We start from the raw sequence: 12,932 nt of genomic DNA, 5'->3' as shown, positions 1-12,932 counted from the left end.
ATAGCTTCAGTCCCAGGAGTTCAAGTCCAGCCTCGGCAACACAGCAAGACCTTGTCTCTACAAAAAATAAAAAATTAGCTGGGTGTGGTGGCCTGCACCTGAGTTCCCAGCTACTCAGGGGGCTGAGGTGGGAAGATCGACTGGGCCCAGGAAGTAGAGGCTGCAGTGAGCTGTGATCATACTACTGCACTCCAGTCTAGGCAACAGAACAAGACCCTATCTTAATCAATCAATTAATCAAAGAATACCTCTGAAGCTAGGCATGGTGGTGTGCAACTGTAATTCCAGCGACTCAGGAGGCTGAGACGGAAGAATCTCTTGAGCCCAGGAGTTCAAGACCAGCCTGGGCAACATAGTGAGACACATAGTGTTTTGTTTGTTTTCTCAAACAAAACAGCAACAAAATAAGAATAGTAAAAAATAAAAAGAATACCTCTGCAATGTGACCAGGGATACCTTCTAGACTGTTGAGCTCACTGGCTTTGATTTTTTCAGCTTATTTATTCCTGAACCCATAACCAGGCAACCCTTAGCAGCAGGAACTATGCTGGTTCCATCATGCTACTTCTCCCTCTGTGAAGACCCATTCCTGGTGTTTGTGGATTTGGCTGTATATTGACCTTCTCAAAAGTCTGCTTACTCAAGATCTGTATGCCAGTATGAAAATGAGAATGCTGAGAAAATGAGCTAATGTTGTTACATGTTGCATCCACATTTTATTTGAAAATGATCTGTTCTTATGGAAGTCAGAGATGTCAGCATGAATGAAGTGGTCCCACAGACTTTAGGATAGGAAGAGAGGTGAATTCTCACTAGATCCTGGCTCCAGCAGTTCCCTTGAGTGGGCGTGGTGATCATGATGATGTTGCCTGAGGTAGACTGAATTATCATTCAATATATTCATTGCCTCTCCCACGGGGCTCAGCCCCGTGAGGCTACTCCTTACAGGAGGATTTTTTGCCCCTTTGATATCAGACTTGATACAGTGCTAGGAATGTGTGTCACAGACAAGCAGAAGTTGAAAGAGCTATTACAAGCTCTTTTCCCTCCACCTAGAGATTGGCCTGTCTCCAGTGGAGACATTTGCTTCTAGTGAGGTCTTGCAATAAAGAACATGCAAGGCAGAGCCTTAGCTGGCCCATATTATGAGGCAGAGAACAGCCTGCGTTGTGGGAAGCCACTGAGATTTGGGGGTGTTGTTTTACTACTGCATAAGTCAGTGAAAGTCAACTAATATAATGGTAATTTAAATTTCTGCTGATTTGTCTGTGGTGCTCAGAGTACTAGAGATATTACATTTCCCTGGCCAAAAATAAGCAATGTGGTGAAGAAGGTGAGTTAGAGATTGTAACTTGCTTGCCTGGTGTTACCTAATCAATCAGTAGTTAGAATAAGATCTGCAGACAATCTGTCCTCAAAACTTACTAACATTTCCTAAGATAAACGTTAAAGACCATATTAGTAATATTCTTAACTCCCTCGTGAGGTCATTAAAGTAAAAACCATTGATTATGTTCCAAAATATGTCCAAATTTTGCTTTTCATAATTTATATAGGTGAGCTATTTGACCAGTTGCTACTACTTGGGGGTAAAAAGAGAAATTTTAAACCCACAAGTACAATACATCTAAATGTATAAAATTTAGCTAAATGTTGCAAATGCAAAGGAAATCCTAAAACACTTATTAAATAAATATAAATGCAAGTTATCATCTGTTGTAGGAAAATATACACAGTAATAAAGTAAATGTGACTTGCAGTAATGATAAAACAGCAAACTACTGAAAGATACAACAGAGATATAGTGTAGGAAAAAGTCAGACACAAAAAAGTCAGACACTTAAAAACATGGGTGCAGAGTGTAAATGTCAGGTGAATAATTGGGAGCTCTCTCATGTTTGCAGGCTTCAGTGGACAGAGAGGACCTTGAGATGCAGAGAGGCCAAGCAGGAAGCGTTGCGGCGTCAGGAAGAGAAGGCCCTGACAGTGACAGTGACACCCCGAGGAGGCAGGGATGAGCGTAAGCGGCTTCCTGGAGACACCAGTGGCAGAGCCCAGTGGCTGATGGGAATGAGGAAACCCAGTAAAAAGTGAGACAGGTGGCTTGGTGTCGTCTGTCCTCTTGTGTGCCAGTCTGACTAGCTGGTGGTGGCCACTTGGAGAGGTGTATGGAGCAGGACTGGGAGACCACATCCAAGATCTCCAGGGAAGACAACAGCTACGGTCTCCACTTTGGGCACAGCCCTACCTACCAGCAGCTCACTTTAGGACAGGTGTCTCCAACCCTGAGGCCACAGATGGGTATCAGACGGTGGCCTGTTAGGAACCCAGCTGCTCAGCAGGAGGTGAGAAGCAGGCAGGAGAGAGAAGCTTCATCTGTATTTACAGCCACTCCCCATCGCTTGCATTACCTTCTGAGCTCTGCCTCCTGTCTGATCAGCGAAGGCATTAGAGTTTCACAGATGTGCAAACCTTACTGTGAACTGCACACGTGAGGGATCTAGGTTGTGTGTTCCTTGTGAAAATCTAATGCCTGATAATCTGTCTGTCTCCCACACCCCCAGACAGGACCATCTAGTTGCAGGAAAACAAGCTTAGGGGTCCCACTGATTCTACCTCATGGAGAGCTGTATAATTATTTCATTATAGATTACAATGTAATAATAATAGAAATAAAGTGCACAATAAATGGAATGTGCTTGAATCATCCTGAAACAATCCCCCACCAACCAACATCTGTGGAAAAATTGTCTTCCACAAAACCGGTCCCCCATGCCAAAAAGGTTGGGGACTGCTAGTTTAGGAAATATCACTTAGCCTCTGGCTAATGTCTTCTTCAGTGAATCCAGCAATTCAATTCAGTTCAAGTAGTACATGTCTGAAATATTTAAGAGTTGACTTAACAAAAAGTAATCTGTTCTTCAGGCTTCCATCTTGCCACCCACATTTGGTCCTCTCTGTCTAAGGCCACATCTCAGGATCCTTGGGCATATCTCCTCCCCAACCTCCTTGGACCTTTAAATATGGGGATTCCTTAGGATTTATCCTGGGCTCTCTCTCTTCACACCTCTCTTATCCATGGCTCCAAAAGTCATTTCACAGAAAGAAAGGCAGAAATCTGTCTAATCTTTCTGATGAGCTCATTCAGGCACACACCAGTGTCTACTCAACATGTCTGTTTGGATCAAACTCAGAAGATTCAAAACTGAACTCAAAACAATTCCCTCACTCATTCTACTGCTTTTAGTATTTCTTGGCTCAGGAAATGGCTCTCATCTACCTGCAAGTCACCCTTGACAATTTCTCCTTTACCCTCCTTCTCCTAATCCCTCTCCCCCTCACACACTGCAATGCCATCAATCACTAAGTCCTGTGGAAACATAACCCCGGCACTTTGGGAAGTTGAGGCGGGAGGATCACTTGAGCCCAGGAGTTCAAGACCAGCCTGGACAACATAGTGAGACCCTGGGTCTACAAAAACTACAAAAGTTAGCCAGGCACAGTGGCGTGGGCCCCAGTTACTTGGGCGGCTGCGGCAGGAGGATCCCTTCCATGGAGACAGAGGCTGTAGTGAGCCAAGAGCATGCCACTGCACTCCAGCCTGGTGACAGAGTGAGACCATCTCAAAAAGAAGAAAACAAAAGAAAACACAGAATCTGTCATTATATATTATATTATATTATTTTTTATTTATTTCTCCAATCCATCCAATTCTCTCCCTACTGCCAACACTCCAAGTCGAGTTGTCATTTTTTTTACTTCAACTACTATTGTTATTTCCACCTTTTAAAAAGTACTTTTTTTGGGTTGCTACGTTTTGGATGTTTGTGCCCCTCACTAATTTGTATGCTGAACCCTAATCACCAACACAGTGGTGCCTAATCACCAATGTGATGAGGCTTTTAGGAGGCGATCCGTCCAGGAGGGTGGACGCCTCATGAGTGGGATGAGTGCTCTTGTGAAAAGCTGGGAAAGAGTGGCCGGGCATGGTGGCTCATGCCTGTAATCCCAGCACTTTGGGAGGCTGAGGCAGGCGGATCACGAGGTCAGGAGATCGAGACCTTCCTGGCTAACACAGTGAAACCCCGTCTCTACTAAAAATACAAAAAATTAGCCAGGCGTGGTGGCAGGTGCCTATAGTCCCAGCTACTTGGGAGGCTGAGGCAGAAGAATGGTGTGAACCCAGGAGACGGAGCTTGCAGGGAGCCGAGATGGCGCCACTGCACTCCAGACTGGGCGACAGAGTGAGACTCTGTCTCAAAAAAAAAAAAAAAAAAAGAAACGAAGAGCTGGGAGAGAGCTTGCTTTCTCCCTCTCTGCTCTCCACCATGTGAACATACAGGCTGAAGGCAACTTCCTTGCCCTTTCTCCATGTGATGACACAGCAAGAGATGCCATCTATAAACCAGGAAGTGGCCCTCAGCAGATACTGAATCTGCCAGCACTTTGATGTTGAACTTCGCAGCCTCCAGAACTGGGAGAAATGAATTTCTTCTGTTTATAAGCCAGCCAATCTATGGTGTTTCATTATATTAGCACACATGGAGTAAGACAGGAGCCATATTGACATACAAACCCATGACACAAAATTTGGAATGTTCTACAGATAAAAAGTAAGTTAAATCTTTCTCTCATTCTTGTACCTCAACTAATCAGCTCCCCTCCCCAGGAACAGCCACTCTTGCTGAATTCTTACACAGCTTTCATAAAAGCATTTACACATATGTTCCTTTTTATTTTATCATGCAAATGTAGCATGCTCCATGGATTTTTCTTCCATTGCTTTTCAATTCATATAGCTTGGAGTTGTTCCCATATTGGTATATCAGGTGTACTAGCCTGCCTTATTACAGTTAATGTGTGACATTGTATTTTATGAGTGTACCAAAATGTATTTAATCAGACTTAGGTTGTTTCCAGTCTTCTGCAATTATAAACAGTGCTGCAATGAATATAGCTATACATAAGACTTTACACACATGTGTGACTATGTTTCTGGTGTTTTAGACCTTACAGACATTTTACAGTTTTATGTGGAACATTTTGTCAGCCTTTCTTGCATGGTTTCAAGGGTTTTGTGACATACTTAGAAAAACTTTCTCTACTCAAAACCTATCTAAAAGTTCTTCCATGCTGGGTGTGGTGGCTCATGCCCATAATCCCAGCACTTTGGGAGGCTGGGGCAGCAAGATTGCTTGAGACTAGGAGTTCGAGGCTGCAGAGAGCTATGACTGTGCCACTGCACTCTAGCCTGTGTGACCGAGTGAGATCTTGTTTAAAAAAAAAAAGTTCTATAATTTCTCTAATACTTGTAAGATTTAATTTTTCACTTAATTTTTTTTTTTTTTTTTTTTTTTGAGACAGAGTCTTGCTGTGTCGCCCAGGCTGGAGTGCAGTGGTGCAATCTTGGCTCACTGCAACCTCCATCTCCCGGGTTCAAGCGATTCTCCTGCCTCAGCCTCCCAAGTAGCTAGGATTGCAGGTGCCACCACCACGCCCGGCTAATTTTTGTATTTTTAATAGAGACAGGGTTTTCCCACATTGGCCAGGCTGGTTTCGAACTCCTGACCTCAGGTGATTCACCTGCCTCGGTCTCCCAAAGTGCTGGGATTACAGGTGTGAGCCACTGAGCCCAGGTGAATTTTTTTATTTGTCAGCAAATTATTTGATAATGATATTGGTATAACAGAATAGCCACCTGGATAAAAATAATGTTGGATTTTACACCAAAATTAATTGCTGACAAATTTTTTTATTTGCTAGCAATTAATTTTGGTGTAAAATCCAACATTATTTTTATCCAGGTGGCTATTCTATTGTACCAATATCATTACCACATAACGCATCTTCTTCCCACTATTTGAAACGTCCTCTTGTTAGATACAAATAGTTCCTATGTTTACAATTCTGGACTCAGTCTATTTCATTACATCTGTCTTTTCATGAACAAATATCACAATTATTGTAGCTTTCTAATACGGTTCTTTTTTTTGAAACAAGGTCTTGCTCTGTCACCCAGGCTGGAGTGCAGTGGTACAATCATGACTCTTTGCAGCCTGGATCTCCCAGGCTCAGCAATTCTCATGCCTCAGCCTCCCAAGTAGCGGGGACTACAGGTGCATGCTACCACGCCTGGCTAATTCTTGTATTTTTTATAGAGACGAGGTCTCACTATATTGCTTAGGTTGGTCTTGAACTTCTGGGTTCAAGCGATTTGCCCACCTTGACTTCCCAAAGTGCTGGAGCTACAATTGTGAGTCACTGTGCCTAGTCCTGGCCATTCATATCTATATTTTCCATGAAAATTATCCATTTTGGCCGGGCGCAGTGGCTCACGCCTGTAATCCCAGCACTTTGGGAACACGAGGTCAGGAGATCGAGACCATCCTGGCTAACACGGTGAAACCCTGTCTCTACTAAAAATACAAAAAAAAATTAGCTGGGCGTGGTGGCAGGTGCCTGTAGTCCCAGCTACTCGGGAGGCTGAGGCAGGAGGACCACTTGAACCCAGGAGGTGGAGGTTGCAGTGAGCCAAAATCACACCACTGCACTCCAGCCTGGCAACAGAGTGAGACTCTGTCTCAAAAAAAACAAAAACAAATAACCCCAAAAAACAACAAAAAAAATAATGCCCACTTTTACCAGTGTCCCAATTTGGACAGCAAATTATATGGTCATTCTACTTACAGGTAACTTGATATTTTTAGAGGATGCATAAGGATTCTTTATATTTGAAGATCAGGAACTTTTGTGTGTGAGTTCTTCTTTTTTTTTTTTTTTTTTTTTTTTTTTGAGATGGAGTCTCGCTCTGTCGCCCAGGCTGGAGTGCAGTGGCTGGATCTCAGCTCACTGCAAGCTCCGCCTCCTGGGCTTACACCATTCTCCTGCCTCAGCCTCCCGAGTAGCTGGAACTACAGGCACCCACCACCTCGCCTGGCTAGTTTTTTGTATTTTTTAGTAGAGACGGGGTTTCACCGTATTAGCCAGGATGGTCTCGATCTCCTGACCTCGTGATCCATCCGCCTTGGCCTCCCAAAGTGCTGGGATTACAGGCTTGAGCCACCGTGCCCGGCGTGTGTAAGTTCTTTTCTGAAAAAGGTACTTCTTTAAAACAGTTTTCTTTAGTTATATCTTTAAATAAATTTTCCTATACTCTCCTCCTCTTATTTCTAGTGAGATGAAGGCTATGTGTGTTGAATCTTCTTTATCTTCCATATTTAAAATATATTCTCTCTAATTTCTTAAAATATTTATTCTCATTTATTTATTTTTGCTTTTCTCCTCCAGATCCTCCGTATGCCTTATTATGTTTTTCACAGTGTTTATTCTCCTTTGTGTTACTTCCTAATTGAACTTTATTTCTAGGATTATTTTCTCAGTTTCTCTCCTGGGCTTTCATTTCTTCGGTTGTCTGGGCATCTTTCCCGAGCACTTGATCTCTATGTGTGCTTTTTTATTGTGGAGAAAATAGTTTTGTTTGGCTTTTGTAATTCAGTTTTATCTGTTCAGAATCAATTTTCATCTACTGTATCACAATTTCCATGTGTTCCATGACAATATTTTTCTATTCAATGTCCATTATTTGTCATTTTTCTTTTTATCATTTATTTCTGCCAATATAATTGTATAGATTGTTTTAATTCATTTTTAAAATTATGAGTTTTGCTTAAATAAACTAAATTTATTAGGGATAAGCTCATTTCAGGAGGTTCAGTTGGAGAAGTGAGGATTATGCTCCTAAGTTATTAGACAATATGTGATGTGCCCTAGTGAGCTTTTTCAGCCTGTATTTCTCCCAGTTATCAAAGCTCAGCCCTGCATTGTTGTTCATAATGCAGAGTTGCTCTGTCCACCACTCCTCCCCTACAAGATGTCTCCTATAAATACGACTTTTCTGTGTGAGGCTTTATTTGGTAACATATTCCTTGTTCATCAAGAATCTATGCTTATGCTGGGCATGGTGGCTCACGCCTGTAATCCCAGCATTTTTGGAGGCCAAGATGGGCAGATTGCTTGAGCCCAGGAGTTCGAGACCAGCCTTGGCAACATGGTGAAACTCTCTACAAAAAATGCAAATATGGCCGGGTGTGGTGACTCACACCTGAAGTCCCAGCATTTTGGGAGGCAGAGGCGGGCAGATAACCTGAGGTCAGGAGTTCGAGATCAACCTGACCAACATGGAGAAATCCCATCTTTACTAAAAATATAAAATTAGCTGGGTGTGGTGGCACATGCCTGTAATCCCAGCTACTCGGGAGGCTGAGGCAGGAGGATCGCTTGAACTAGGGAGGCGGAGGTTGCGGTGAGCTGAGATGGCGCCATTGCACTCCACCCTGGGCAACAAGAGTGAAACTTGGCAGAAAAAAAAAATAGCCAGGCATTGTGGCACATGCCTTTAGTCCCAGCTACTTGGGAGGCTGAGGCAGGAGAATCACTTGAACCCGGGAGGCGGAGGTTGCAGTGAGCCGAGATCGTGCCACTGCACTCTAGCTTGGGCAACAGAGCAAGACAGTGTCTCAAAAAAAAAAAAAAAAAAGAAGAGAGAGAGAGAGAAAAAAGAAATAAATATTTTACATTGAAATAATAATTTTAAAATAGTTTAAATACAACCTATCAAAATGTGTAGGACAGAGCCAGAATAGTGCTTAGATGGAATTTACTGTCTTAATGAATAAACTAGAAGAAAAGTTCAAAGCTGTATCTATTTCCATCTGAAAACGCTAGAAAAATGAGACCAAATTTAACCCAAAGAGAAACAATCTTTATACAAACTCTTTCTTCCTCCTGACTATCAGGCATTCCAGATCTATCACAAACTGGGAGGCTAAGTGACAGAAAAACTTCAGGCCGTTGATTTGGGATTCCCCCAGATGGGGTTCAGGGACCCCTTCCTTCTTACTCCAGAATTTATCACGTTATAGTTTCTTTGACCTGTTTGGTCTTCCCTACTGGTCTTGTACGTTTTCAGGACTGGGGTCAAATTTCAACCATCTTTGCATCCCCAGCACCGATCAGAGTAACTGACACAGTGCAGACACTCAACAGTGCATGTGGTATGAATGAACAGCTATGCACTTCACTGCAGGTAACCTGTGACTCAATTGTAGAAAGATTTCACAGGTTGTGGGGTTTGAGGGAATGGTGACTGCATCCATGAAGGCACCATCTAAGACAGCCGGTTTTGGGAAAAGGTGATCTCTGGTGTGACAAGTTGAGACCTCTGGCTTTTTGTTCCATTTGTTTTGTTTCTCACTGTCTTGACACCCTTCTTGGAAAAACCTTTAACGTGCATGAGTGGCACATAATACTTGCTTTTCTCTCTCCAAGGCAAATAATGTCAGTCCCTGGTGATCCAGGGATCAGAAACTAGGCTATGCTCTAATAAGGACATCACCCGTATGATGGAAGGATTAACTCCTGGCCATCCTATTTCAATATACCCTGGGATTTTACTGGCTTAAGAATACTGCAAAATGGTGAAGCTGGTGTTCCTTCTATACTTATGTCCCTTTTAAAGAGATGTGTCTTTTTCTTGCTGTTGGAGCTGGTAACTATTAGGGACCCCTGATTAATAGCCCAGACGAGCCAGATGTGGTGGGGCACGCCTGTTATACCAGCACTTTGGGAGGTAGAAGCAGGTGGATCATCTGAAGCCCGGAGTTCAAGACCAGCCCTGCCAATGTGGTGAAACCCTGTCTCCACAAAAAAATACAAAATTTAACTGGACGTGGTGGTGAGCACCTGTGGTCCCAGCTACTTGGCAGGGTGAGATGGGAGGATAGATTGAGCCCAGGAGGTTGAGGCTGCAGTGAGCCATGATCGTGCCACTGCATTCCAGCCTGGGGGACAAAGCTAAATCCTATCTGAAATAGTAATAATAATAATTTTTAAAAGCCCAGACAAAGTGAGACATACAGCAAATGTCCTTTGTAATACAGAGTAGAAATCAAACCATAGGAAGCAGCTGAGAGAAGGTTTAATGAGATGGAAGCATGCGAGAGTGCTTTTCAAGTACATAGGGAAGTAAAGAAGAAAACAAATATTTGTTGAGTGCCCACTGGGCTCCTGGTACTCTGAGGCTATTTGCTACACATGTTAATTTCTGAAATGAGAAGGAGGAAGAAGCCTATTTTATGATATTCTAAAAATTAAGGTCTCAGGTCATTAGGTAAAAATTACAGGGACACGGGGTCTATTTTTTCTCCTGATTACCAGTAGTTGATTACAGAAAATTTGAAAAACAAGCACAAAGAAGACAAATTATCACCTGTGATTGTACCCTCCAGAGATAAATGTTACAAACATTTATTTTATTATACGCATTTTTTATTATAAAGTTGAAGTCATGCAAAATATACTAACTTATAACTTTCTTTTTGCCATCTAACCGCTGTAATCGTTTTTCTCATGTTGTGAAATATTCTTCATTTTGTGTTCTATTTCCACAAGTCGATGTGCTACATTTTAAAATTGAGGCTCCACCGCTGGACACTTAGGTTGTTTCCAAGGTTTCACTTAGTGATGTTATTGACAGGAGTCATACGACGGTGGAGGCTGGTCTGGGGAAACATACTGGATGAGCAAGTGAGAGAAGAAAACGCGTTTAGCCTGGGAAAGTCACAGCTTTCTTCAAATGTTTGAAGGCTGTCATTTGAAAGAACAGTGAGACTTGGTCTGTATGGTCTCAAATGGGAAGATTTAGAAACTGGGTGGAAAGCGTGGGAAGAAGATCCATTCACAGAATGCAAAGGCAAATTTCCTATAGTGGAGGTAACCAAAGAAGGTCTCTGCAGCTTTAGGAGGCAGTGAGTTACCGGTTAGTGAAGACACTCAAATATAGGCAAAGAAAAATAATAACTTACAGGAATGTAATGGGTTAAAGGTGTTTACAGCAGAACGACCTGAGTGTTTTGAGAACATGAAAGAAGTTATTTATTTATTTATTTATTTGAGATGGAGTCTTGCTCTGTCGCCCAGACTGGAGTGCAGTGGTGTGATCTCGACTCACCGCAACCTCTGCCTCCCAGGTTCAAGTGATTCTCCTGCCTTAGCCTCCTGAGTCGCTGGAATTACAGGTGCCCACCACCACGTCTGGCTAATTTTTGTATTTTTAGTAGAGACAGGTTTCACCATGTTGGCTAGGCTGGTCTCGAATTCCTGGCCTTAAGTGATACACTCGCCTCGGCCTCCCAAAGTGCTGAGATTACCGGCATGAGCCACTGTACCTGGCCTTTTATTTATTTTTGAAAGGGGAAAGGGTCTTGGGAAAGGCTTCAAAAGTTAAAATTTGAATCGAATCAAATCCTCTTATTATTTACATCGGGGCCCAATATTTACACAATGACTTATAGTTCACAAAGGATTAAAGACTTCCCTTAAAGGATGAGGAAACAAATTCAGAGAGGGTAAGTACACTACCCCAGTTCCTATGGTAAGGAGGCAGTTGAGAATTCCCCACGTTCTGTGTCCCAACAACCACTCTTTTTTCCAGTTGCTATTATTGTTATTATCAAGCTCACCAATCCCTTCTAAAACATCCAGACTTGCAAGACATTGTCTGTGCCCTGCTTCATTACAAGAAAATGAAAATGTCTCAAATGACTAATGTGAACAAAATGTCATTGTTGTCAGGTAAGTTTTCCTGCATGGAAATTCCATGCCCTTTCTTTCCCACAGCAGCCATTGGATGATTAGGGTTTATGATATGTAAGCATTGGGCTCCCCCCAACTCTAGCATCTATGTGTGAGTCTATGATGTCTCCGCTTGCCTTCTGCTCAGGGCGGGCCTCCTTCCCTGGAGGTCTGAGAGCCCTGAATGAATGTGCTTCCCACATTAGCCCTATGTCTCACAGATGCCATCCATTCTGTCAACTCAGGACCCCGGCAAGCTGGGCTTCCACCCTCCACTCTACCTGTGCAGCTGCAAAGTTCATAGTCCATGAATGTGTTCCTGTTTCCAGAGTCTCCCCTGAACCCTGGCCTCCACCCCAGTTCTTCTGGGCTAGACAAGCTAGAAGAAAATGTGGAGGTCCCTTTTGGCTACAGGAGGGGGCTGTCACCACCCTCAGGAAACCAGCTCCCTTCTGCCCCTGCCGGGATGTCCCTTCCCATCCAACCTTTCTAGCAAAAGCGAATCAGGTTTCTGTGACACGACCCATCCATCCAAAAGGCACCCTCATCCAGCACTCCGCTAATGCCACCACAGCCATCTGTGGGACTGACAGCCCTCCCACCGAACAGCCCGCCCTATCTTCAGGAAGCCGGTGTCCTTGCTGGGAGCGAGAGGAAGGCCGGATACAGATGGCCACCTCTTTCAACTCCAGAGTGAAGTGTACTCCTCTTGCTTTTAACCATTTCCTGGATTTAATTGCTTGCCTACTCCATCCTGCCCTTGCTGTTTTGCAATTCCCTGGTGACTCTGTTCTTGCAAAAACATTCATTTGCTGATCGGTAGATACCAGGCACTGGGCGAAGCACTGAGAATAAAAATTCCCTGGGGGCTAGGTTTGTACTCCTGGAGGGTTTCCATTTCTCCTAGTGCATGGAAGAAGAAACCTACTGTGAAAATACAGAGATAAGTGCCTTGACAAGCAAATGAGGCTTTCCTGGAGACAGCAGAGGAGATAAGAATGGGTTGTGTTCTGGGAGCGTAAAGCGGTGGACCCTGAGCAGAGAAGGCCTGAGAGGTCAGATCATGAAGGGATTGGGCACCAAACTAACATGTAAGAATGTTATCCCCAAAACAAAAACTTAAAGTCTTTTAAGCTTTTCAGTGGGCAGTGATGTGATACCCAACTGTAGAGTCCCATGAAGCCTTGAGGAACAGGGTGAAGGACAAAGGAGTCAGGGAGGCTGGTGGGAGGCTTGGACTGTTCATTTTACTCTTTTCTGTTCTGTTTGGATGTTTCAACCACACACTTGATTTTCTTGTC

This window comes from Macaca thibetana, chromosome 3, assembly GCF_024542745.1.
Source record: "Macaca thibetana thibetana isolate TM-01 chromosome 3, ASM2454274v1, whole genome shotgun sequence".
NCBI classification, from domain to species: Eukaryota; Metazoa; Chordata; class Mammalia; order Primates; family Cercopithecidae; genus Macaca; species Macaca thibetana.
The sequence above is the reverse complement of the archived record's forward strand: the minus strand, read 5'-3'. Positions refer to the sequence as shown.